General features: G+C 46.2%; 2 pseudogenes; both read left to right on the top strand.

Annotated features, from left to right (window-relative positions):
• The first annotated feature begins 1882 nt into the window (after positions 1 to 1882).
• LOC121513251 lies at positions 1883 to 8596 on the top strand (annotated as a pseudogene).
• A 14773-nt stretch (positions 8597 to 23369) lies between these two features.
• The window catches only part of LOC121514207, a 7489-nt pseudogene continuing 6422 nt past the window's right edge, over positions 23370 to 24436 (top strand).

Genomic DNA, 24436 nt, shown 5'->3' with positions numbered 1-24436 from the left:
CCAGGTTTTCAGAGGACCCTCAGTTTCCTCCAGCAGAGTTTCTGGTGGCCTGGCATGACTAAAGACACCCGGGAGTTCGTGGCGGCTTGTTCCATCTGTGCCCGAGGGAAATCCTCTCATCAACCTCCTGCTGGGTTGCTGCGCCCCCTTTCTACTCCTGGTCGTCCCTGGTCCCACATCGCTGTGGATTTCATCACCGGTCTACCGCCCTCTGATGGAAACACTGTCATTCTCACTGTTGTGGATCGGTTTTCCAAGGGAGTCCACTATATTCCTCTCCCCAAGCTCCCTTCCGCCCTAGAGACTGCTCAATTCCTTGTTCTCCATGTCTTCAGGCTTCATGGCATCCCCAGCGACATTGTGTCGGACCGCGGTCCACAGTTTGTTTCTCGTGTTTGGAGGGAGTTCTGCAACGAACTGGGAGCCACGGTCAGCCTGTCCTCCGGTTATCACCCGCAGAGTAACGGTCAGACTGAGAGAGCCAGTCAAAGTTTAGAAGCTGCTCTTCGTTGTGTGGCTGCTCATCACCCCACCGCCTGGAGCTCTCACCTTCCATGGGTCGAATATGCTCACAACTCCCTCACCTGTTCGGCTACCGGCATGTCTCCATTCATGTGTTCCCTGGGTTATCAGCCCCCCTTGTTTCCCGAGCAAGAAGCCTCCGCATCGGTACCCTCTGTGCAGCAACACCTTCAGCGGATCAGAGAGGTGTGGCGGTCAGCCAAGGCTGCGCTCTCGCGCACGGAGGAGCGCAATCGCAAATCAGCTGACGCACACCGCACTCCTGCCCCTGAATACCGTCCTGGCCAGAAGGTTTGGCTCTCCTCCAAGGACCTTCCTCTCGAAACAGAATCCAGAAAACATACCCCCCGCTTCGTTGGACCATTCGAAATCACCAAAATCATCAACCCCTCTGCTGTGCAGCTTAAACTCCCCGAGTCTATGAAGATCCACCCCACGTTCCACGTATCTCTGTTGAAACCTGTATCCACCAGTGACCTGAGCCCTCCGACCGTCGCCCCTCCACCCCCCCGGATCATCGATGACCATCCTGCCTTTACTGTCTCCAAAATCCTGGATGTGCGACCCCAAGGCCGGGGATTCCAGTTCCTGGTCGACTGGGAGGGGTATGGTCCGGAGGAACGATCCTGGATCTCCAGAAAATTGATTTTGGATGACAGCCTGTTACGAGACTTCTACAGGGAGCACCCGGACAAGCCTGGCAGGACGCCAGGAGGCGTCCGTTGAGAGGGGGGTACTGTGGTGTTTTACTTTGTTTAGTTGTTTTATTTTGTGAAACTTCCGGTTTCCGGAGGCTGTGACTGGCTGCTAACTTTCTTTGTTCTTCCTGAGGCTTCCACCCCTTCCCCCCCCGGTGCTGTGGAGAGTTCACACCTGCAGCTTATCATGCATCAAGAGCACTATTTAAGACCTGCTGCGGCTCTCTACAGCGCCTGAGTCTCGCCTTACTTACCTCACGGTAATCGTTAGCTCCAGGCTCCTTCTCTCACGAGATTCCTCCAGAGAAGTTCACCAGTGTTTTTTCTATTGAGAATTTTGAGTATTCTCTAGTGCTTGTTTATTCCTGTGCTCTCCTCTAACGTGCCTCTCCATTCCCTTCCAGTGCCTCCTGCCCAGATCACCGCAGCCAGCTCCAGCACTCTCTCACCTTCTCGGACTCTTGGGAACCCCCCCCCCCCTCCTGTTCCCACTTACCTGCACAATAAACCTGTTCAAAACTGCTCTCCGTCTCCGCATCCTGGGTTCAACCTTTACACTCACATAACACCCAGCCTGGTGCTGATCCATTATGACAAATAAGACTGTTTGTAACCTACAATTTACACATATTTTGTCTGCACAACGATCCACATAAGACCAAATCACTCCCTCTCCAGTCAGCCTGTGCAGTTCCATAGCATATTCTCTGGTCCAAGCATGCTAGAAATGCCAGTCTTTTCCACTGGCCTTCCAGGGTTGGCTGTTGAAAAGCTTCCCCACAGCATGATGCTGCCACCACCATGCTTCACAGTGGAGATGGTGTGTTTGTGGTGAGTTGTCTGGCTCTCTGTTGATTTTGGTCATCACCACATTAATTACAGTGACTAACACTGATATTACTGTGTGTTCTGATTGGCTCTGCAGCATGTCAGGAGATTGGCCCATCATGAGGCTTTCATCACATCCTCCACCACTCTCTCCCAACACTTCCCAGTTCCCAGCTCTCTCAGACTGGGAGGCTCCCAGCTTCACCCGGGCTGCTCAGTTCCGTGTTGGTGCCACCTTCATCCTTTTCCTGTTTGCAGCCTGCAGCAACCTCGCCTTATTGGTCAGTCTGTGGTGTGGGCGTGGCCGTCGTCTGGCATCTCACCTGCGTCCGCTGATGCTGAGCTTGGCGTCAGCCGACCTGATGATGACGTTCGTGGTGATGCCTCTGGACGCCGTCTGGAACGTGACAGTGCAGTGGTACGGAGGAGATGTGCTCTGTAAGCTGCTCTGCTTCCTGAAGCTGTTTGCCATGCACGCTGCCGCCTTCATCCTCGTGGTCATCAGCCTCGACCGGCAGCACGCCATCCTGCACCCGCTCGATGCTCTGAGTGCGCACCACAGGAACCGCCGGATGCTGCTGATGGCCTGGAGCCTCAGCGTTCTACTCGCATCACCACAGGTAACATCAGCACAGGTAAAACAAACACAGGTAACATCAGCACACTTAGAACTACAACCACAGCACCACAGAAAGGACTACAACTACACTTAGAACTACAACTACAGCACCACACATAGGAGTACAACTACACTTAGAACTACAACTACAGCACCACACATAGGACTACAGCTACACTTAGAACTACAACTACAGCACCACACATCAGACTACAACTACACTTAGATCTACAACTACAGCACCACACATAGGACTACAACTACACTTAGAACTACAACTACAGCACCACACATAGGACTACAACTACACTTAGATCTACAACTACAGCACCACACATAGGACTACAACTACACTTAGATCTACAACTACAGCACCACAGAAAGAACTACAACTACACTTAGAACTACAACTACAGCACCACACATCGGACTACAACTACACTTAGAACTACAACTACAGCACCACACATAGGACTACAACTACACTTAGAACTACAACTACAGCACCATACATCAGACTACAACTACACTTAGATCTACAACTACAGCACCACAGAAAGGACTACAACTACACTTAGATCTACAACTACAGCACCATAAATCAGACTACAACTACACTTAGATCTACAACTACAGCACCACACATAGGACTACAACTACACTTAGAACTACAACTACAGCACCACACATAGGACTACAGCTACACTTAGATCTACAACTAGAGGTGGACTGAGCTGTTCTAAACCAACCCATACTGTTTGGTGATGCTGTAGTTTTGTGGATTTGTGTTTTTTGTAGGACCCGGTTCAGGCAGTCCAGAGTTTCCGGCGTGCTGCAGAGAGTTACCATGTTGCGGCCGTGTTGGATTTTGCAGCTGTTGCCCTCAAAGAAGCAGGGAGTCACATGGTCCAATCAGATTAGTTCAGCAATGACGACATCATCGGCGTCTTGACAGAGTGTCTGAGTTTGACTGAGAGCATCTCTGACCTGGGGATTCTTGGTAATCAACAGCGACTGCAGCATGATAGGGTTCAGCATGCTCCCTTTCATATACATCCTGCTGTTTAAATGTTACATGAATAGCCTACGGCACTCTTTATTTGATTGATTGATTGATTGATTGATTGATTGATTGAATGATTGATCTAAATCAGTTCTCATGCTGCTTCTGTCCAGGTGAGTTGTACCTGTCAGTGGGAGTGTCTTACTGCCGTCTCAGGTGTTTCCCTGAGGCTGTTCTGACTTTCCGTCAGGCTCTCAGGCCCTCAGCTCAGCAGCCCCCTCTGCTGGCCAAAGTGATGCACAACCTTGGAGCGGCTCTAAACGCTGAGGGCCAGTACACAGCAGCCGTGACGTACCACCGCCTCGCTGCTGGGCTGTACGGTGAGTCAACCATTGATCAATACTTTAGATCAACAATCAATTACTATGATCACCACTATAGATGTGTGTGTGCAGGCTCTCTGGGTTGCCGTGGTGACCAGGCACGGTGTTTCAGTAACTTGGCGTTATGCAGTCAGCTGGGCGATGAAGAGGAGGCAGCAGAGAGCTTCATGCATGCTCTGCAAGGGTTTAAAGACACCGGTACATCCCTGACCTAAGCTCTGCTCTTTTTTACATCTTTATTATAGATTCAGTCATGTTTATACACATAAATCACTGAGTACCATCATAACTGCAATAAAAGCATAAGTCCTACAACCCTATTGGCTAATTTATATTTTTTTTAGTTAACATTTTGCGAAAAAACTCCTGTGTCCAATGTGAACCAAAGATCTGCTTTTTCATCAGGGCTCTAGTGTTTTTGATGCCATCCAGACTCTGTCATTTTAGCTGTGGCATCAACAAGAATCTAAAATGTTGACAACCTTAGTGAATAATTTGTGCTACAGGATTTCTGGGGGGTGGACGAGGTCGATCTCTGTCAGCGATGAAGCTGATTGGACGAGACAGATTTGAATATTTAAACTAAACATCTCTTTAATGTTCCTCCCTGTCTGTCTCCTAGACGACCACCTGGCCCAGGTTCAGGTGTGTGAGGCGTTAGCAGAGTGTTACCTGAGGCAGAGGAAGAAGAGGAAGGCTGTTCAGCTCTACAAGGAGGCTCTGAGCGCACTCACTCACTACCAGGTAACAACACAGAAGTCTACCTCCACAGGTGTGTCTGTGTTTACAGTGAAGCCACGTTCACAGCCACGATAAACAAGTTTAAACTTCAAACTGCTGTGGCGTTCCTAAACGCCTGTCAGTTCAGACGTTTAAACTGGAGAGGTGGATGATGGACTCCGTGGCAGGCGTAATCTGTGCCTGTCTGTCTCTGAACTTTAGGATCCCTCTAGTCACATTCGAGATCGTCTGGTAGAACACCTGACCGCCGCTCTGCAGCAGGATCTATACACCCAGAGGCCACGCCCACTCAGACCACACCCTCACAACCCACCTTTGGGACATCATGCCAGGTAACAACCAATCATTGTTAATGAAATCAATCAATACTTCCCTGGATTAGTGATCAGTCTATAGGCATGTAGGTTTCACCTTCAGGTCTGTGATATGTGACTACGAGGACGCCATCTTGGAGAGGGGTAAAGCTGCTGCTATAAAGCTATGGAGGTGGAACTATATTTTAATGCTATTTGATCTTGGATAGAGCATTTTGGTATGGAAAACTGTTTTTTTATTGATGCAAGAATCCTAGATCATAAATATATAGGAACAAAAACATAAATACATGATATCTGGAGTTAAAAAGGAAAATAAAACATTTCAGTGAGTTATGAACATTTTAATCATGACTGAATGTTTTGATTCTATTAGACCTCCTGCTGTCATTAATAAAGTGATGCAGTGACCCCTCTCCAAGATGGCTACCATATAGACATGTCCCTCCAGTGAATAGAAGCAGCCCAGGTAGCATCTACCTGCAGCCATGTGCTCAAACTAAATCCTAAATCAGCCCCGCCCTCCTTACAGGAAGAGTGATGTCACACAGAGTCCAGGCCGAGTGTCCAATCAGGAACCAGATCATGAAGGGAGGGAAGGGCCAGGTGAGTCCAAACCACATCCTCTCCCACCATCCATCCTTAATCTGACGTCACATTTAGTCTACCCGATCCTTCATACAGAGGTATCTATGGAGGACTGGTCGGAATTTAGAGTTTGAATCAGGAGCAGACCGGTCCTACTGAACCGTCCCACAATGCATCACCACTCTCACTGGAGACTAAAACTGGAAAGGTTCAAGATCAAGTTAGGTTTGTTTCTCTTCCACTGTGGTACGGGTCCTTATGTGGTACAGGTCCTTATGTGGTACAGGTCCTTATGTGGTACGGGTCTTTATGTGGTACAGGTCTTTATGTGGTACAGGTCTTTATGTGGTACAGGTCCTTATGTGGTACAGGTCCTTATGTGGTACAGGTCTTTATGTGGTACAGGTCCTTATGTGGTACAGGTCTTTATGTGGTACAGGTCTTTATGTGGTTTTTAGTAGAGTCCTGTTCAGGACACATGAGTTCATTTCCCATCATTCTTCACCCTCCACAGAGCAGGTCACCATGAGGGGAGGAGCCAATGTAGCATCTGGCCTCACCAGCCCAGTACCTCACAGGTAACAGTAATAGTGAAGAGATGAGCTGAGACCACTGACAGGTCTGGAACCACAGTTTGAGACCCTTAGACTTCTCTATTTTTTTGTTGATAGTTCAGAGGGGAACGACCAGTGGCAGAACTGTGAGTACGCTGCATCTCTCTGTCATCTTTAGATGTTCTCTGATGATCCCAGGTGTTCTTCTGATGTTCTCCAAATGTTTTTCTGATGTTCTCTAAATGTTTTTCTGATGTTCTCTAAATGTTTTTTCTGATGTTCTCTAAATGTTTTTCTGATGTTCTCTAAATGTTTTTCTGATGTTCTCTAAATGTTTTTTCTGATGTTCTCTAAATGTTTTTCTGATGTTCTCCAAATGTTCTCTGACGTCTCCTGATGTTCTCTAAATGTTCTTCTGATGTTCTCTAAATGTTCTGTGATGTCCCCTGATGTTCTCTTAAATGTTCTTCTGATGTTCTCTAAATGTTCTTCAAATGTTCTCTGATGTCCCCTGATGTTCTCTAAATGTTCTTCTGATGTTCTCCAAATGTTCGCTGATGTCCCCTGATGTTCTCTAAATGTTCTCTGATGTTCTCTAAATGTTCTGTGATGTCCCCTGATGTTCTCTTAAATGTTCTTCTGATGTTCTCTAAATGTTCTTCAAATGTTCTCTGATGTCCCCTGATGTTCTCTAAATGTTCTTCTGATGTTCTCCAAATGTTCTCTGATGTCCCCTGATGTTCTCTAAATGTTCTTCAAATGTTCTCTAAATGTTCTCTGATGTCCCCTGATGTTCTCTAAATGTTCTCTGATGTTCTCTAAATGTTCTTCTGATGTTCTCCAAATGTTCTCTGATGTCCCCTGATGTTCTCCAAATGTTCTCTGATGTCCCCTGATGTTCTCCAAATGTTCTCTGATGTCCCCTGATGTTCTCTAAATGTTCTTCTGATGTTCTCCAAATGTTCTTCTGATGTTCTCTAAATGTTCTTCTGATGTTCTCCAAATGTTCTCTGATGTCCCCTGATGTTCTCCAAATGTTCTCTGATGTCCCCTGATGTTCTCCAAATGTTCTCTGATGTCCCCTGATGTTCTCTAAATGTTCTTCTGATGTTCTCCAAATGTTCTTCTGATGTTCTCTAAATGTTCTTCTGATGTTCTCTAAATGTTCTTCTGATGTTCTCTAAATGTTCTTCTGATGTTCTCTAAATTTTCTTCAAATGTTCTCTGATGTCCCCTGATGTTCTCTAAATGTTCTTCTGATGTTCTCTAAATGTTTTTCTGATGTTCTCTAAATGTTTTTCTGATGTTCTCTAAATGTTCTTCTGATGTTCTCTAAATGTTCTCTGATGTCCCCTGATGTTCTCTAAATGTTCTTCTGATGTTCTCTAAATGTTCTTCTGATGTTCTCTAAATGTTCTTCTGATGTTCTCTAAATGTCTCTGATGTCCCCTGATGTTCTCTAAATGTTCTTCTGATGTTCTCCAAATGTTCTCTGATGTCCCCTGATGTTCTCTAAATGTTCTCTGATGTTCTCTAAATGTTCTTCTGATGTTCTCTAAATGTTCTCTGATGTTCTCTAAATGTTCTTCTGATGTTCTCTAAATGTTCTTCTGATGTTCTCTAAATGTTCTTCTGATGTTCTCTAAATGTCTCTGATGTCCCCTGATGTTCTCTAAATGTTCTTCTGATGTTCTCCAAATGTTCTCTGATGTCCCCTGATGTTCTCTAAATGTTCTTCTGATGTTCTCCAAATGTTCTCTGATGTCCCCTGATGTTCTCTAAATGTTCTTCTGATGTTCTCCAAATGTTCTCTGATGTCCCCTGATGTTCTCTAAATGTTCTTCTGATGTTCTCCAAATGTTCTCTGATGTCCCCTGATGTTCTCTAAATGTTCTTCTGATGTTCTCCAAATGTTCTCTGATGTCTCCTGATGTTTCCGTTATCAAAGGTCGCAGCAGAACTCAGGAGAACGGCTCAGGTGAGCTGTGGTCAGACAGGGAGAACCCGCCCACTGAAAGGTAACTGACAGCCGTCAATCACACCAACTGTAAACACAGACCTGAATGCTGACACCTGATTGGTCGTTTTCTTTCAGTGAAGCCTCATTGGTCCAGGAGCCACAGGCTCCCAGCCCAGGTGTGATCAAAAAGGCCACGCCTCCTGTAGGCAGGTGGGGATCTGTGTTCTGTTCAGTGATGTAGAACCATTGATCGTGATTCCTGATGATCATTCGGATCATTAATTATGGTTTCCATGGAAACACTGAGCATGGGGAGGAGCTTGTCTCATCAAGCCTTCAATAAAAATCGCAGGGTTGTGAAGTTGTCTAGAGGCGTGGCCTTCCAGTGGTAACCAGGCAACAGAAACAGATTTAAATAAATATTTTTGTATGAACATATTTTGGAGCAAATTTTCTGACTGGCTCTTTTTTGAACATTTGCAAGGTTGAAGAGGTGCAACACTGTATACATACAGGTACAGCTTAAAAAATGAGAATATCATGAAAAAGTTCCATTTTTTTGTCCCTCATTTCAGAAAGGTAAACCTGTATATTATAAAGACTCATTACACACAGAGTGAAATATTTCAAGCCTTTATTTCTTGAAATGTTGATGATTATCGCTCACAGATAAGAAAACCCAAAACTCAGTGTCTCAGAAAATTAGAATATTACATAAGATCAATAAAAAACTATGAAACCACGCTCTGATTGGTGCACTAGCTACTCCAGCAGAGGGATCCTTCAAAGAGGATGGGAAACTACGGTGGCCCTGAGGGTCAGTAAAAACATCTCCCTAATTGAGATAAATAAAAATAGATAAATAGTGATAAATAGAAATAATCTGGATTATTGTTTATTATGATTTTAATAATGCACATTTTAATGTTTCAGTTCACTTTCATCTCCTACATTATAATCATCTCTTTACTTTCCCTCTGCTCCTTCAATGAGAAATTATTTTAAATTCATTGATCCGGTTTGAATCTGTTTTCATTCAGTTATAAAACTGTCTTCAAATTGACCTCAGATTAATCAGATTACCTCTATTTTTATCAGCATATCTCGGTTCTTCACTGACATTTTGTTTGATCAATCGTTTCTGTGTTTTACTTTATCAAATGTTGGTTTTTAAAGACATTTTTGATTTTAATAATGTATTTAGCCATACTAACAAGTCCTTGTGTTTTATTTGATTTATTTTATTTTGTATCCTGTTAAATGTTTTTTGCAGTCAACCTTTAGGGCTGCCGTAGTTTTAACTGTGTGAGATTCAGTAGACGATACTTTAACAAACCTAAAAGAGTGAAAGAAGAAGTGAATGTCCAAACAGCTGATTTAACGGTCCCTCACAGATCCTCAGACATGTCTATTAAAACTTGTTATTGGTTCTTATTATAGGAGCTGACCACCTTAGTTTTCTCAAATTAAAGAGTCAGTAACAAGTGGAACACTTTTGAGTTTTATTGTCCATCCAGACCATGGTATCTGTGTTAACAAACAATTAAAGTAATAGATTAACATAAATTGGAATAATCAAGTATCAATTGATATAAATTAACATAAAATGGTAAAGAAAATACAACAAAACAAGGTAACAATCTTACTTTCTTAAGGACGCATGGCTGGGACAGTGGATTGAAGTCAGAGACCTCTGCTCTGACTGTGCTGAGCTTTGATTCTAGCTGCAGGCACACCTGTGTGGCTGTCACACCTGCCAGCAATTATTACTATTGCCCCTTTCAGAGCTGTATCACTCTCGGCCACCAGATGCCGCCATTTTGACAGCATGGGAAATTCATAACAATGTCCTTCAATCATGTTTCTGGTTACTGAGTGGCATGTTCCTCCTCCAGCAGAGGGCGCTGTTAGCTTCAATATAAGGCTGTTAAACTCAGTAGAAGAGTCCAGATTACAGACACGACATGAGACATCTGTTCAAGTTAGAAAAATGTTCATGAACCTTCTCCATGATCAGACAAATAACAGTGGAGCCCAGAGACTGGACCCTGATAAACCCAGAGACTGGACCCTGATAAACCCAGAGACTGGACCCTGATAAACCCAGAGACTGGACCCTGATAAACCCAGAGACTGGACCCTGATAAATCCAGAGAATGGACCCTGATAAACCCAGAGACTGGACCCTGATAAACCCAGAGACTGGACCCTGATAAACCCAGAGACTGGACCCTGATAAACCCAGGCTTTGACTTGACTGTGTTTAAAACATAAAATCATTGAGTTTTAATTTCTGTTCAGTTTTTGTTTTCTTTTGTTTTTCAGTCCCATAACTTTGTTTTAATTCCAGTGACATTACTGCAGCACACATGTTCTTCCAGCCCAGGTCGTCCTGATTAAAGGATGTTTAGAGCCTGACTGTGAACCACAGGGTCGATGTTTGACAAGCTTTAAAGAGAAAACGTCCAGGAGAGACTTAATAGTTAGGAATAGCTGATTTTATGGTCATTTGAATGTCTTTAAAGTCAGATTCTTCAAAGATGTTGTTTTAACAGGATCCATCAGGTGTAACACCTGCTTGGCTCCTCCTCCAACATGGCGTCAGGTGAGTCTCCTCCAGGTGAGAAGGTGGAGAAGGTGAAGAAGAGGAGGAGGAAAGAGGAGAGGAGGAAGGAGGTTCAGGAGGAGGACATCGAGAAGCTGACATCAGCAGGTCACAGAGCTCTGCAGCTATAGCCAGCCAAAAAATGGAGGTATATTGGATTTGGGGCGGAGCTAGTGGACTTCCTTTTGGGATTTTGGCATGGGTCAAAATGACTTTTTTGTAGCTCTGATGATGATCCATAAGCACAGCGACAATCATAGGCCTAGGATGAACGATTGATTTTTGGTGAATTTTTTTGTGACAACCCATAAAACAGTCATGAAAAATTAAGGGTGTAAATCTTCACCTGGCAGAAGGGGGCGCTGTGAGAAAGTGATGTAATTGATGCATGGTTGTATTCAGGACCAGTGTGTGATTATCCATGTGACGTTTGGTGATGATTGACATAAGCACTAAAAGGTTATAAGGCCTTGTCGTGTAACTTTGACTGTAAAATCACATCAAAAATAAGGCAAAATCGGGCCCCTATTACGGCCCTGCCTACTGGTGAAAACTCCTGCAGAGCTCAACTTTAGATCTCCAGGTAGTCTAGTTTATGCAAAAAAATTCTGGAGTCCATCAGATGAAAGGCCTAGGACGAGTTTGTTCAAATGCGAAATGTGCGGTTTTCCAAAAACGCCAAAATTTGACAAAAAATGGTTTGTAGTGCGTTTCCTGTACATTTTAGAGGATGGCCATAATGTAATTTTTTGTTTGTCTCATCAGGATACATATGCGTACCAATTTTGGTGTGTGTAGGTGTTACCCACGGCCCTAACTCACTTTTGCCCCGCCCAGTTGCCAGTGCTGGATGGATTTGCACGGTTCCACCAAAAGTGTGGTGTTTCACGTTGCACATTTTGTATTATTTTGTTAACTTCCGGTTTCCGGAGTCACTACTGCTGGCTGCTAACCTGACTTTGTGTTCCCTGAGGCATTCTCCCCTCCCCCCGGGTGCTGTGGAGAGATCACACCTGCAGCGAGTTCTCATCAGGAGGGACTACTTAAGATCAGCTGCAGCTCTCCACCAGCGCCTGAGTTTTGACTACCTTCCCTCGCGGTAAACCTTTGCTCCAGGCTCACACTCTCTCTCGAGATACCCTCAGAGAAGTCTTCAGAATTTATTATTGGACCTTTGAGAAATTTCCAGTGCTTGTGTTTTGTGGACTGTTTCTAACGTGCCTCCTCCTTTCTTTTCCAGTGCCTCACTCCCCGCTCACTGCAGCCAGCTCCAGCACTCTCTTCCCCCCGGACTCTTGGACTCACATTCCCTGATTATTGACCTGTGCTAATAAAACTGTTAAAACTGCTTCTCCGCCTCCGCATCCTGGGTTCTACATCACCATACACACAACAGAAAACTCAGGCCAGAAATGGACCCAGCGGACCTGGACTCAATCAAGACTGCAATATCTCACCAAGGACAACGCCTCGGACAACATGAGACAATGCTAAAAGGTATCCTACAATCACTACAATCCCTCAGCACCCAGGTCTCCAGTATCTCCGACCAATTACTCACTGCCAATCAGCCTCAGTCCTCACCACCAGAGCCTGCACCTGTTAGCAATCAGCCACCCTTAGCAGATCCCACACCTTCCCCCCCTCTCCACCTCCTTAGAGAACCTCAGGTCCCCCATCCAGATGTCTTTTCAGGAGAGATAGGCAAAGCTCGAGGATTTTTGTTACGTTGCTCTTTGGTATTTGATCAGCAGCCCCTTAGTTATCCCACAGACAGGGCTAAGATAGCGTTTGTGATAAATTTGTTACGTGGTCAAGCCTCCCGTTGGGCCACCGCTATTTGGGAGCGGGAGTCCCCTTTGTTAGCGTCTTTTTCTGTGTTTTCCAGTGAGTTGTGTCGCATATTTGATCACCCCCTCCAGGGCCAAGAAGCAGCCAAGCGTTTATTTTCCCTTTCACAAGGTTCTAGATCTGTGGCAGAATTTTCCATAGACTTTCGCATCACGGCTTCTGAGAGCGGGTGGGGGGAAACTGAACTTAAGGGGATTTTCCTTAGAAGTTTGTCAGAGGAGTTAAAGGACGAACTAGCTTCTAGAGATGAACCTGATTCCCTTGAGGGCCTCATTTCTCTAGCTATACGCATTGATAATCGGTTGAGGGAGAGACACAGAGAGAAGAGCCAGGCCAAAGGCCTTAGATCACGGACCTTGGCTCCCCCTTTTGGTCAGACAGTTTTCCAACCTCCTGTCACACCTAGACCACCTGTAGAGTCCCCCTCGTCCTCCCAGGAAGAACCCATGCAACTTGGTAGAGCCCGTTTAACCCCCAGTGAGCGCCAGAGGAGATTTAATCTCAAACTTTGCATTTATTGTGGTCAAGCTGGTCATTTTCTCGCCTCCTGTCCGGAACTGTTAAAAGACAGGGCTCACTCGTGAACCAGGGCACACGAGTGAGCCAGACCAAGTCCCTTCCTGGCCCTCCCCTACGTTTAGCTGTCCCAGCTAGCTTAGTGTGGGAACACGACTCCGTGCCCATTCAGGCTCTCATAGATTCAGGGGCCGACGACAACTTTATTCAAGACAGCCTCGCGCAACAACTCCACCTTCCCTTAGAGCCCTTAACCACCCCCAAGACTGTCACGGCCCTTGACGGTAGACTCATCGCTAAGGTTACTCATCGCACTGTTCCCATCACATTAATCATCTCTGGTAATCATCGCGAAAGCCTCCAGCCTTTTGTTATCCCTTCCCCTCACGCACCGGTGGTGTTAGGTCTCCCCTGGTTACAGCTCCATAACCCCCAAATCAATTGGAAAACTGCTACCATCTCTAACTGGAGCATTCATTGTCACTCCCACTGTTTACGTTCCGCCAATCCTCCTGTTCACCGCCCCTCAGTCACTCCCTCGCCTCCGGATTTAACTAACGTTCCCTCTGAGTACCACGATCTCGCTCCCGTCTTTAGCAAAGAGTTAGCAGTCTCTCTCCCTCCGCACCGCGTGCACGACTGTGCGATTGATTTAATCCCTGGCGCCTCCCTGCCTAGTAGCCGCCTTTACAACCTCTCCGTCCCCGAGAAGGAGGCCATGGAGGCGTACATTCATGACTCGTTAGCCTCCGGTCTCATTCGTCCCTCCTCATCTCCACTAGGGGCAGGATTCTTCTTTGTTAAAAAGAAAGACACTACACTCCGCCCGTGCATTGATTTCAGGGGACTTAATGATATCACCATTAAGAACAAGTATCCTCTCCCCTTAATCGATCCCTCTTTTGAGCCCCTGTGTTCAGCCAAGGTGTTCTCCAAACTTGATCTCAGGAACGCTTACCACCTTGTCAGGATCAGAGAGGGGGACGAGTGGAAGACAGCTTTTAAGACTCCTATGGGTCACTTCGAGTATTTAGTAATGCCTTTTGGTCTTACGAACGCCCCAGCAGTCTTCCAGGCCCTAATTAACGACGTGCTCAGAGACATGCTTAATAGATTTGTGTTTGTCTATTTGGATGATATCCTCATCTTTTCCCACTCCCTTGAACAGCACCAGCAACACGTTCGCCTAGTTCTCCAGAGACTGTTAGAGAACAGACTATACGTGAAACCTGAAAAGTGTGAGTTCCACTCTGACTCAGTCAGCTTCCTAGGGTTCATCCTCGCTCAGGGCCAGTTACAGCCAGATCCCGCAAAAATCAAGGCAGTGACAGATTGGCCCATCCCTACTAACCGCCAGGAGCTTCAGAGGTTTCTGGGCTTCGCCAATTTTTACAGGAGGTTTATTCGTGATTATAGCAGGGTAGCAGCCCCTCTCACTAGGCTCACCTCCCCTAACTCCCCCTACCGGTGGTCTCCAGAGGCGGCAGCAGCGTTTACACGGCTCAAGACTCTTTTTACCTCTGCACCTGTTCTCAAACATCCTGACTCGTCCCTTCAGTTTGTTGTGGAGGTGGACGCATCCGAGACAGGTGCAGGAGCCGTGTTGTCCCAGAGAGACCCAGAGACTCAAAAGCTGCATCCCTGCGCCTTTTTCTCTCGCCGTCTGTCCCCTGCTGAAAGGAATTACGACGTGGGAAACAGAGAGTTGCTGGCTGTAGTGTGGGCTCTTCAGGAGTGGAGGCACTGGTTGGAGGGCACGAAACACCCCTTCATTATCTGGACCGACCACAAGAACCTCGCCTATCTCCGTTCTGCACGACGCCTCAACTCTCGTCAGGCCCGGTGGGCCTTGTTCCTCAGCAGGTTTCACTTCACCCTTTCGTACCGCCCTGGTTCCCGGAACACCAAGCCAGATGCCCTATCTCGTGTGGAGTCCCCTTCTCGTGATGTTCCCGAACCAGATCGGATTCTTTCCCCTGACTGTATCGTTGGTGCTGCTGTTTGGGAGATCGAGCAGACCATCCGAGACGCTCAGAGACTCCAGCCCGACCCTGGTACCGGACCTCCTAACCGCCTCTTCGTCCCGGACTCGGTCCGCTCTCCTGTGCTCCAGTGGGCCCACTCCTCCAAACTCACCTGCCATCCAGGGTTTCAGAGGACCCTTGGCTTCCTCCAGCAGAGCTTCTGGTGGCCTGGCATGACCAAGGACACCCGTGAGTTTGTGGCTGCCTGCTCAGTCTGTGCCCGGGGTAAATCATCCCATCAACCTCCAGCTGGCTTGTTGCGCCCCCTATCCACCCCCAGTCGGCCCTGGTCCCACATCGCCTTGGACTTTGTTACTGGCTTACCTCCTTCAGATGGAAATACAGTCATCCTCACCATAATCGACCGGTTCTCTAAGAGCGTCCATTATATCCCTCTCCCCAAACTCCCCACTGCCCTGGAAACAGCTCATCTATTGGTTCTTCACGTCGTCAGACTCCATGGTATCCCCTGTGACCTCGTTTCAGACCGAGGACCCCAGTTTGTTTCACGAGTTTGGAAGGAGTTTTGTAAGGAGCTCGGCGCAACAGTCAGTCTGTCCTCAGGTTATCACCCCCAGAGCAACGGCCAGACTGAGCGGGCCAATCAGAGCCTGGAGGCGGCCCTGCGCTGCGTGGCCGCTCATCACCCGGTCACCTGGAGCTCACATCTCCCCTGGGTCGAGTATGCACACAACTCCCTCACCTGCGCCGCTACTGGTATGTCCCCGTTCATGTGCTGCTTTGGGTACCAGCCCCCCTGTTTCCAGAGCAGGAAGCCTCCGTGTCCGTCCAGTCTGTGCAGGAGCATCTGAGGCGCGTAAGAGAGGTCTGGAGGACGGCACGAGCAGTGCTCTCACGCACGGCTGAGCGCAACAAACGACTGGCTGACGCTCACCGTAACCCCGCCCCTGAATATCGCCCGGGTCAGAAAGTCTGGCTCTCCTCCAAGGATTTACCCCTCGAGACTGAATCCCGGAAATTAACTCCTCGCTTCGTGGGCCCCTTCGAAATCACCAAGGTCATCAACCCCTCCGCCGTCCAGCTCAAGCTCCCTGAGGCTATGAAGATCCACCCCACATTTCACGTGTCCCTGCTGAAACCAGTCGCGTCCAGTGATCTGAGCCCTCCAGCCGTCACCCCTCCGCCCCCCCGAATCATCGACAATCATCCGGCTTTCACCGTGTCTAAGATCCTGGACGTGCGACCACGGGGTCGCGGATACCAGTTTCTGGTGGACTGGGAGGGGTACGGTCCAGAAGAGAGGTCATGGATCTCCAGGAGCCTGATCCTGGACCACAGCCTCCTAGATGACTTTTACAGGGAGCATCCGGACAAGCCCGGCAGGACGCCAGGAGGCGTCCATTGAGAGGGGGGTACTGTGGTGTTTCACGTTGCACATTTTGTATTATTTTGTTAACTTCCGGTTTCCGGAGTCACTACTGCTGGCTGCTAACCTGACTTTGTGTTCCCTGAGGCATTCTCCCCTCCCCCCGGGTGCTGTGGAGAGATCACACCTGCAGCGAGTTCTCATCAGGAGGGACTACTTAAGATCAGCTGCAGCTCTCCACCAGCGCCTGAGTTTTGACTACCTTCCCTCGCGGTAAACCTTTGCTCCAGGCTCACACGCTCTCTCGAGATACCCTCAGAGAAGTCTTCAGAATTTATTATTGGACCTTTGAGAAATTTCCAGTGCTTGTGTTTTGTGGACTGTTTCTAACGTGCCTCCTCCTTTCTTTTCCAGTGCCTCACTCCCCGCTCACTGCAGCCAGCTCCAGCACTCTCTTCCCCCCGGACTCTTGGACTCACATTCCCTGATTATTGACCTGTGCTAATAAAACTGTTAAAACTGCTTCTCCGCCTCCGCATCCTGGGTTCTACATCACCATACACACAACAAAAAGGTTGTTATAGTTCGCAGGGGAATGTTTTGGGTGAAGTCTGGTGAGTTTCTGAGCATGTTAAGGCCCCCAAATTAGCGATTTCCCAGTCAGGAAAAGAATAATAATAGGGTCCTCGCACCGAGGTCGGTGCTCGGGGGGGGGGGTGGTTTTTTATCTGTCCTTGGTTTGTCAAACATTAGCCAAGTGGACGTATTGGTCCTTAATGACGTTAAAGGGTGGTAAACCAAAGTGATGTCTGAGGGTTCAAATAGATGCAGATCTTCCAGTAAAGGTCCAGGGAGGACGTCCGGTCTAAGCCCCTCAAAGATGCCACACAACGCCACACAACAGAATCAGATAATCCCGTTCCCTCCTCCCCCCTGCTCTGTGCTGAAATCAGCCGTTCTCAGATTTTCCCCTCATGATGTCGTGTGGGGAGTTAGCTCCGCCCCCAGGTTCGATCGGCCCTCCCTGATCTCCTGATCCTCCCCTCAGCTGATAGGAGGTTCAGGAGACCCACATCCATTTCCGGAGAGGGGCGTGGTCAGGGGCGGAGTCAGAGCCACAGACACAGAAACAGCTGGTTCTGAGCAGGGCTGAAACAGAGGGGTTTTTAGACATGCAGAAATCCAATACTGGAGGTTTTTCAGCAACAAACTTCACAGGCATGTTTTAGGGACTCTGACAGCGATATAAACTTGTCTTAAAAGGGTCAAATATGTGACCTTTAAATGTTAATGTAGATCATTTTATTACCCAAAGAGGAAACATCTGTCAAGGTTCAAGATCTGGTCATGCACACACAGCTTCATCGGTCCAAAGGCAGAACGATTGAGCACTCTTTTCCAAGGCTAGACAAACACACACAGTTCCACCCAAGATTCCTACAGACGTGTTTGCAGCAACACTGCCCTTAAATCAGGGGTGTCAAACTCAAGGCCCGGGGGCCAGACCCGGCCCGTGGTGCAGTTATGCCCGGCCCATCAGATCATATGATGTTTTTACATATGTGTGATGATTTCTAACATCCTTGTCGACTCATAAAAATTAGAAAAAGTAAACGGTAAAAATCATTTGAAAACAGAGAGAACACAAATTTCTACCACCTTTTTTTTTTTTATCAAGTTTGCATCTCACAGTTATGACTCAGTGTTATGGTTCTGACTGTTTATTTCATATTTAACCTTTACATCCTATAACCTTTACTTTTTATCTCATCTTTTTACCTTTTAGATTCATCATTTTAAATTTAAACCCTATTTTACCTTTTAAAGTCATGATTTTGACTTTTGTCTGATTTTTGCCTGTTAAAAATCATGGTTTCAGTAATCTATCTCATATTTTGCCTTTTAAAAACTTTTTTTTTTTTAATCTACCTAAAATCTGAGATAAAAGGTCAAACTTATAAGTTTTAAAGGTAAAAACATGACATTCAGAGTTTTTAACTCAACATGTTCAACTTTTAATCCCACAATCATTTAGGTTGGCATTTAATGGTTAATGTTGACCCTGTAGGCCCTCAGGTTAGACCCAGACTCAGACTCAGGCCCCTGCTGTGATTGAGTTTGACACCCCTGCCCTTAAATGAAGACGGCTTAATAAAAGACTGAGAATGAAAGCAGCTGTCACACCCCAGTCTTGCTTCTTTAAGCCATAATTCCTACATAGGGAGAACCACTCTGAGCTTACACTTGGACATAAACGGACCTCAGACCTGCATTTATACCTCCAGACAACATTCACCTCCGTCCAGCAACACAAACACGAAGCTTTGACACGGATCCATAAAGTAAAGTGTGAGCAGACCGTGTGCAGTGGGTGTGTCGCCCCTTAGCGATAAGATCTGTCTCCAACATCCCTGTCATGACCCAGGTTTTGGTTTATTATGTTTCTGAGTTTTCCCGTGGTTTTCCTTTGTGAATTCTGTGATTTCTAGATTGACTTTGTATTAGGTTTAGTTCTTAGATGTTATCTGTTTCCTTTGTTCAGCTTTTAGTCTTTAGTTCAGTTCATTTCGTGTTTTATATAGTCTTTGTGTTTCTGTGTATTTTGGGCTTTTGTTATTTTCCATGTGTCTAGTTTTTTATTGTATTAAGTAATTCCCTGTGTTCCATGTTTAGTTTTACAGCCCTTGTGTTTCATGTCTAGTTTATTTCCCTGTTTCATGTTAAGTTTCTCTGTGCTTCTTGTTTTGTTTCATGTTTTAGTTTTTCCTCCCTGTGTTTGAGTTTCCCTCCACTTTGATTATCCTTCACCAGTTTCACCTGTGTCTGATTGTCCACACCTGTCTGCCATTGTTAATCACTCCCTGTGTATATAGCTCTGTGTCTCCCTGTGTCTGTGTGGGTTCATAGTTGATGTCTTTGCTCATGCTACTCCTCGTGATCTCTCCTTGTGCTTATTTTAGATTTTGTTTAGTTGATTTTAATTCCTGTTTTTTTGTTTCAAGTAAATTATTTTGTTTAATTAAATCAGTTCTTTATTTCTCTGCATTTTGGGTCCTCCTTTTGAGTTTTCCTTCAAGTCTGACAATCCCGGTTGAAAACCCCTGCTTCTGTCACTGTGGCACGTCTTATTGCTAATTATATGTCAGTGTGGACACCCGTGTGATCTATGGCCCTTCTCCATCCATCCATCCCTTCTCATTGATTTTATTTACACTTGACTGTCTATGATCTCCAGGTTACTAAGGAATCATGAAACACGTTAAACTGTCACAGCCGATAGGTGGTATACACTTTACCTGAGGGTTTCCCTGGTGTTGAGAGTGACAGGGAGTCCTCCTAGTAGTTCCTCCTGGTGGTTCCCCGATGTTAAGAGCTCCATCGGAGGTGCACCTGGGATATGGACAGGTGTAACTTTGGGACACATCATCAGTGGTGTACCTCTGAGTCATGGGGTGTTGACTCAGGATTACAGACTGGCAAGGGTTTCTGGTCCGTTGACATCTACTGACATTACAACTGCTTCATCGGAGGAGGAGGGACATTTGGACAGACAGAGGGAGAGGCTGGGATGAAGCAGGAGCTACTGATACAGGTCAGACTAGACCTCAACAGGCCTAAACAGGGAGCAGGTGGCCTAGTGGTTAAAGGCGCTCCCCATGTCCGCAGGCGGCCCGGGTTCAAATCCACCCTGAGGTCCTCCACCGCATGTTTCTCCCCCTGTTTCCGACTCTACCTGCCGTCCTCCTCTATCTTACAAAGGCATAAAAATAAATCAATAAACACATATCTGTGCCATGGAGAAGATCCTGTCGTTTTTTGTTGAGCATTTATTTTGAGGTTAAAAGTGAGAGGAAACGTGCCTCATCTCTTTATTTTTGTGTCTAATTTTGCTAAAATAAAAGCGGGACAAAAGTATACACTTGGAGAGGTTTCTGTTTGTCCCCCATAAAGCCATGCAACTCCAACTATTAAAATACTGACCCAAGTTAAGGAGGAATATCCAACTCTTTTATCCATAAAGCCTAATTCTTTTAGGACAGTCTTTGGTACCTTTAACCGCTAAATTAGGCCACAACTATGCACAAAAATACCAGCTGGAAATAGAATTGTTTGTTGTTTAAGTTTGTAAAAGCTCATGCTGGCAAAAAAGCATTTTCAACCTCCCTGATCCCTAATGTTTCTGCATATTTTTCAGAATGAAATGCTTCAGATCATTGAACTAATCTTAATATTTGCCAAAGATAACCTGAGTAAAAACAAAATACAGATTTTTACTGAGGATTGTATTTATTAGGGGAAAACACCATCCAAACCTACCAGGCCCTCTAGTGAAATCATGAATTAACTGTGATTAATCACATTTTTTGGAAAGCTGAGTACAGTCTCAGACCACACATCCAGGCCTGATTCATTTGATCAAAGATCCTGTGTTTGATCCTGAGGGAGAATTTTGCAAGACCGAGACCAAGGGAAGGTGAAAAGGCTCTTGGAAACCCTGAAAAGACAACCTGGAAGTCTGTGACTAATTCTTATTCCCTACTGATGAGTTTGAAAGTCCAACATCCAAATGAAACACTGAAAGCTTTGGAGAAACTGAAGCAAGAGTCTGATCCTGTGGCTGAAGGTGATAGAAGACTGACTGGCAGTCCAAAGGTTCCTGGTTCTGACCTTATCCAGGTGGGGCTGGTTGATTTTGAAGTCCAATGTCCAAAGGAAGTAACGAAAACCTCAGACGTTCATCTGTAACTCTTTCCGTAGCCTAGAGGGATCCAGGACTACCAGGGAGACTGCAGGGTCCAGGTTCAGATCTTAACAACACGTTGTCAGTCTTAAAGATTTGAGTCCAAAGAGAAAAAGGAGAACCTTTCGGAACTTCAGGAGATGTTTGTCTCTGTGGCAAAGAAGAAGAGCGGTCTGTCTGGCAGTCTGAAGGTGGCAGGTTCAAATCTTCAGACGACTTTGTCAATTTTCAAGCTTTGACTCCAAATAAACAAGAGGAGAACTTTGGAAGGTTGCAAGTGTCTGCTTTGGTAGTCTAGAGAGATAAAGGATTGCTTGGGAGTCTGAAGGTTGCAGGTTCAAGTCCTACTTAGGCTTGGTCAGTTTTTAAGAGCTGAGTCTGAAGAAAGAAGGGAAAGGCTTGAGGAGATGATAGCAGGTGTCTGTCTATGTGGGCTAGGGAGGTAGAGGTCTGTCTGGGAGTCTGAAGGTTGCAGGTTCAAGTCTTACCAGGGCTGGGTGACAACTTGAGTTCAAAGTGAGAAGGTAAACCTCTGGAAGTCTGAGAGGAGAGGTTGTGAATTTTAAAGTCCAACATCCCAATGATGATGATAAATGTGCCAGGAGAAGATCACCCAGTGTGAAAGGTACCGGTGGTGCAGTGGGTTCAGCACACTCTCAAGCACCCGAGGGGGCATGAGCACCTGTGGCGGGAGAGGCTGGGGTTTGAAACCCAGTGCCACCAGTACCTGGATCAAGCAGTGCCCTGTGGAAAGGGGCCAGGGGGGCCTATCTTCCCCCTGGTGTCTCGTGACATGTATCAGCAGGGGTTATGCCTCACAAAGGTGAGAAGAAGTTGCTAATTTTATTTTCCATGCACTGTAATTGTCTTCAATATTGCTCTAGCAGCCACAGCCGGCCGCCGGCAACTTCTTCTCACCTTTGTGACGCATAACCTCTGCTGATACATGTATATATAGCACAAAGATCCTCCAAAGAAGATGGGAAGAATGATTAATGACCCACTTTTGGGCCCAGACCCACCACTTGAGAGCCACTAATCGTCAGGGCTGTGTGCCCTGTTTGTCCCTTTAACACACCTACAGTGAGGGGGCTGAAGCCCCGCCCCCAGAGCGTGCTGCTCTGCAGGTTTCTCTTCAGTGTTTCAGGAGGCTCTGCAGCAACACACTGATCCTTCTCTGGGTTCTCTGACGTTCTTTAAGGAGGAACATGAGGAACATCTGAGCTGCTTATCGGGTAAAAATATCAACTCTTTCACAGTCAGAGCCTCTCAGACATTATTATTATTATTATTATTGTTGTTGTTATTATTATTATTATTATTATTATTATTATTATTATTATTATTGTTGTTGTTGTTATTATTATTATTACTATTATTGGCATTATTAATGTTATTATCATTATTGTTATTATTAGAATGACATCATCTTTAACGGCAAGAAAGGAATGATACATAGGTTATAAAGAATGACATAATTGTTAAATGCAATGATTGAATGTTTAATTGGCAATGAAGTATGGCATCATATTGAATTGCAAGAATGGAATGTTGTGATAGTTTTGAAGGATGACATATGGAATGTTATACAGTTATACAGTTTCACCCACAACACTGCCCCCAGTGATTACTGGTGGTATTGCAATGTTCGGTGCACATCCTTCAGCCTCAAGGGAACACGCAGAAATACAGACGGAAACAGTTCAAAGGTTCTGTTGGAGGTTTTCAATGTGAAACCAAGAATAAACACAGCCAAAAATAGCCAGCAGAAACCTGACCTCTGTGAGAGATGATCAATAGGACTGAGACAGACTGAAGACAGACACACTGGTGAACATGCAGTCTGCTTCACGACTGTAGTGTTATTTCAAATGCTTTTATTTTGAAGGAAACATCCAAGCTCAGCAGGAAACTACAGCACCACAAAGCTACATCCCATCCCTATGCACAGACTGGTCTCTGCTCCCAGCCTGGTGCTGATCCATTATGACAAATAAGACTGTTTGTAACCTACAATTTACACATATTTTGTCTGCACAACGATCCACATAAGACCAAATCACTCCCTCTCAAGTCAGCCTGTGCAGTTCCATAGCATATGCTCTGGTCCAAGCATGCTAGAAATGCCAGTCTTTTCCACTGGCCTTCCAGGGTTGGCTGTTGAAAAGCTTCCCCACAGCATGATGCTGCCACCACCATGCTTCACAGTGGAGATGGTGTGTTTGTGGTGAGTTGTCTGGCTCTCTGTTGATTTTGGTCATCACCACATTAATTACAGTGACTAACACTGGTATTACTGTGTGTTCTGATTGGCTCTGCAGCATGTCAGGAGATTGGCCCATCATGAGGCTTTCATCACATCCTCCACCACTCTCTCCCAACACTTCCCAGTTCCCAGCTCTCTCAGACTGGGAGGCTCCCAGCTTCACCCGGGCTGCTCAGTTCCGTGTTGGTGCCACCTTCATCCTTTTCCTGTTTGCAGCCTGCAGCAACCTCGCCTTATTGGTCAGTCTGTGGTGTGGGCGTGGCCGTCGTCTGGCATCTCACCTGCGTCCGCTGATGCTGAGCTTGGCGTCAGCCGACCTGATGATGACGTTCGTGGTGATGCCTCTGGACGCCGTCTGGAACGTGACAGTGCAGTGGTACGGAGGAGATGTGCTCTGTAAGCTGCTCTGCTTCCTGAAGCTGTTTGCCATGCACGCTGCCGCCTTCATCCTCGTGGTCATCAGCCTCGACCGGCAGCACGCCATCCTGCACCCGCTCGATGCTCTGAGTGCGCACCACAGGAACCGCCGGATGCTGCTGATGGCCTGGAGCCTCAGCGTTCTACTCGCATCACCACAGGTAACATCAGCACAGGTAAAACAAACACAGGTAACATCAGCACACTTAGAACTACAACCACAGCACCACAGAAAGGACTACAACTACACTTAGAACTACAGCTACAGCACCACACATAGGAGTACAACTACACTTAGAACTACAACTACAGCACCACACATAGGACTACAGCTACACTTAGAACTACAACTACAGCACCACACATCAGACTACAACTACACTTAGATCTACAACTACAGCACCACACATAGGACTACAACTACACTTAGATCTACAACTACAGCACCACACATAGGACTACAACTACACTTAGAACTA

Source organism: Cheilinus undulatus, linkage group 8 (assembly GCF_018320785.1).
Source record: "Cheilinus undulatus linkage group 8, ASM1832078v1, whole genome shotgun sequence".
Lineage (NCBI taxonomy): Eukaryota > Metazoa > Chordata > Actinopteri > Labriformes > Labridae > Cheilinus > Cheilinus undulatus.
The sequence above is the reverse complement of the archived record's forward strand: the minus strand, read 5'-3'. Positions and strand labels throughout refer to the sequence as shown.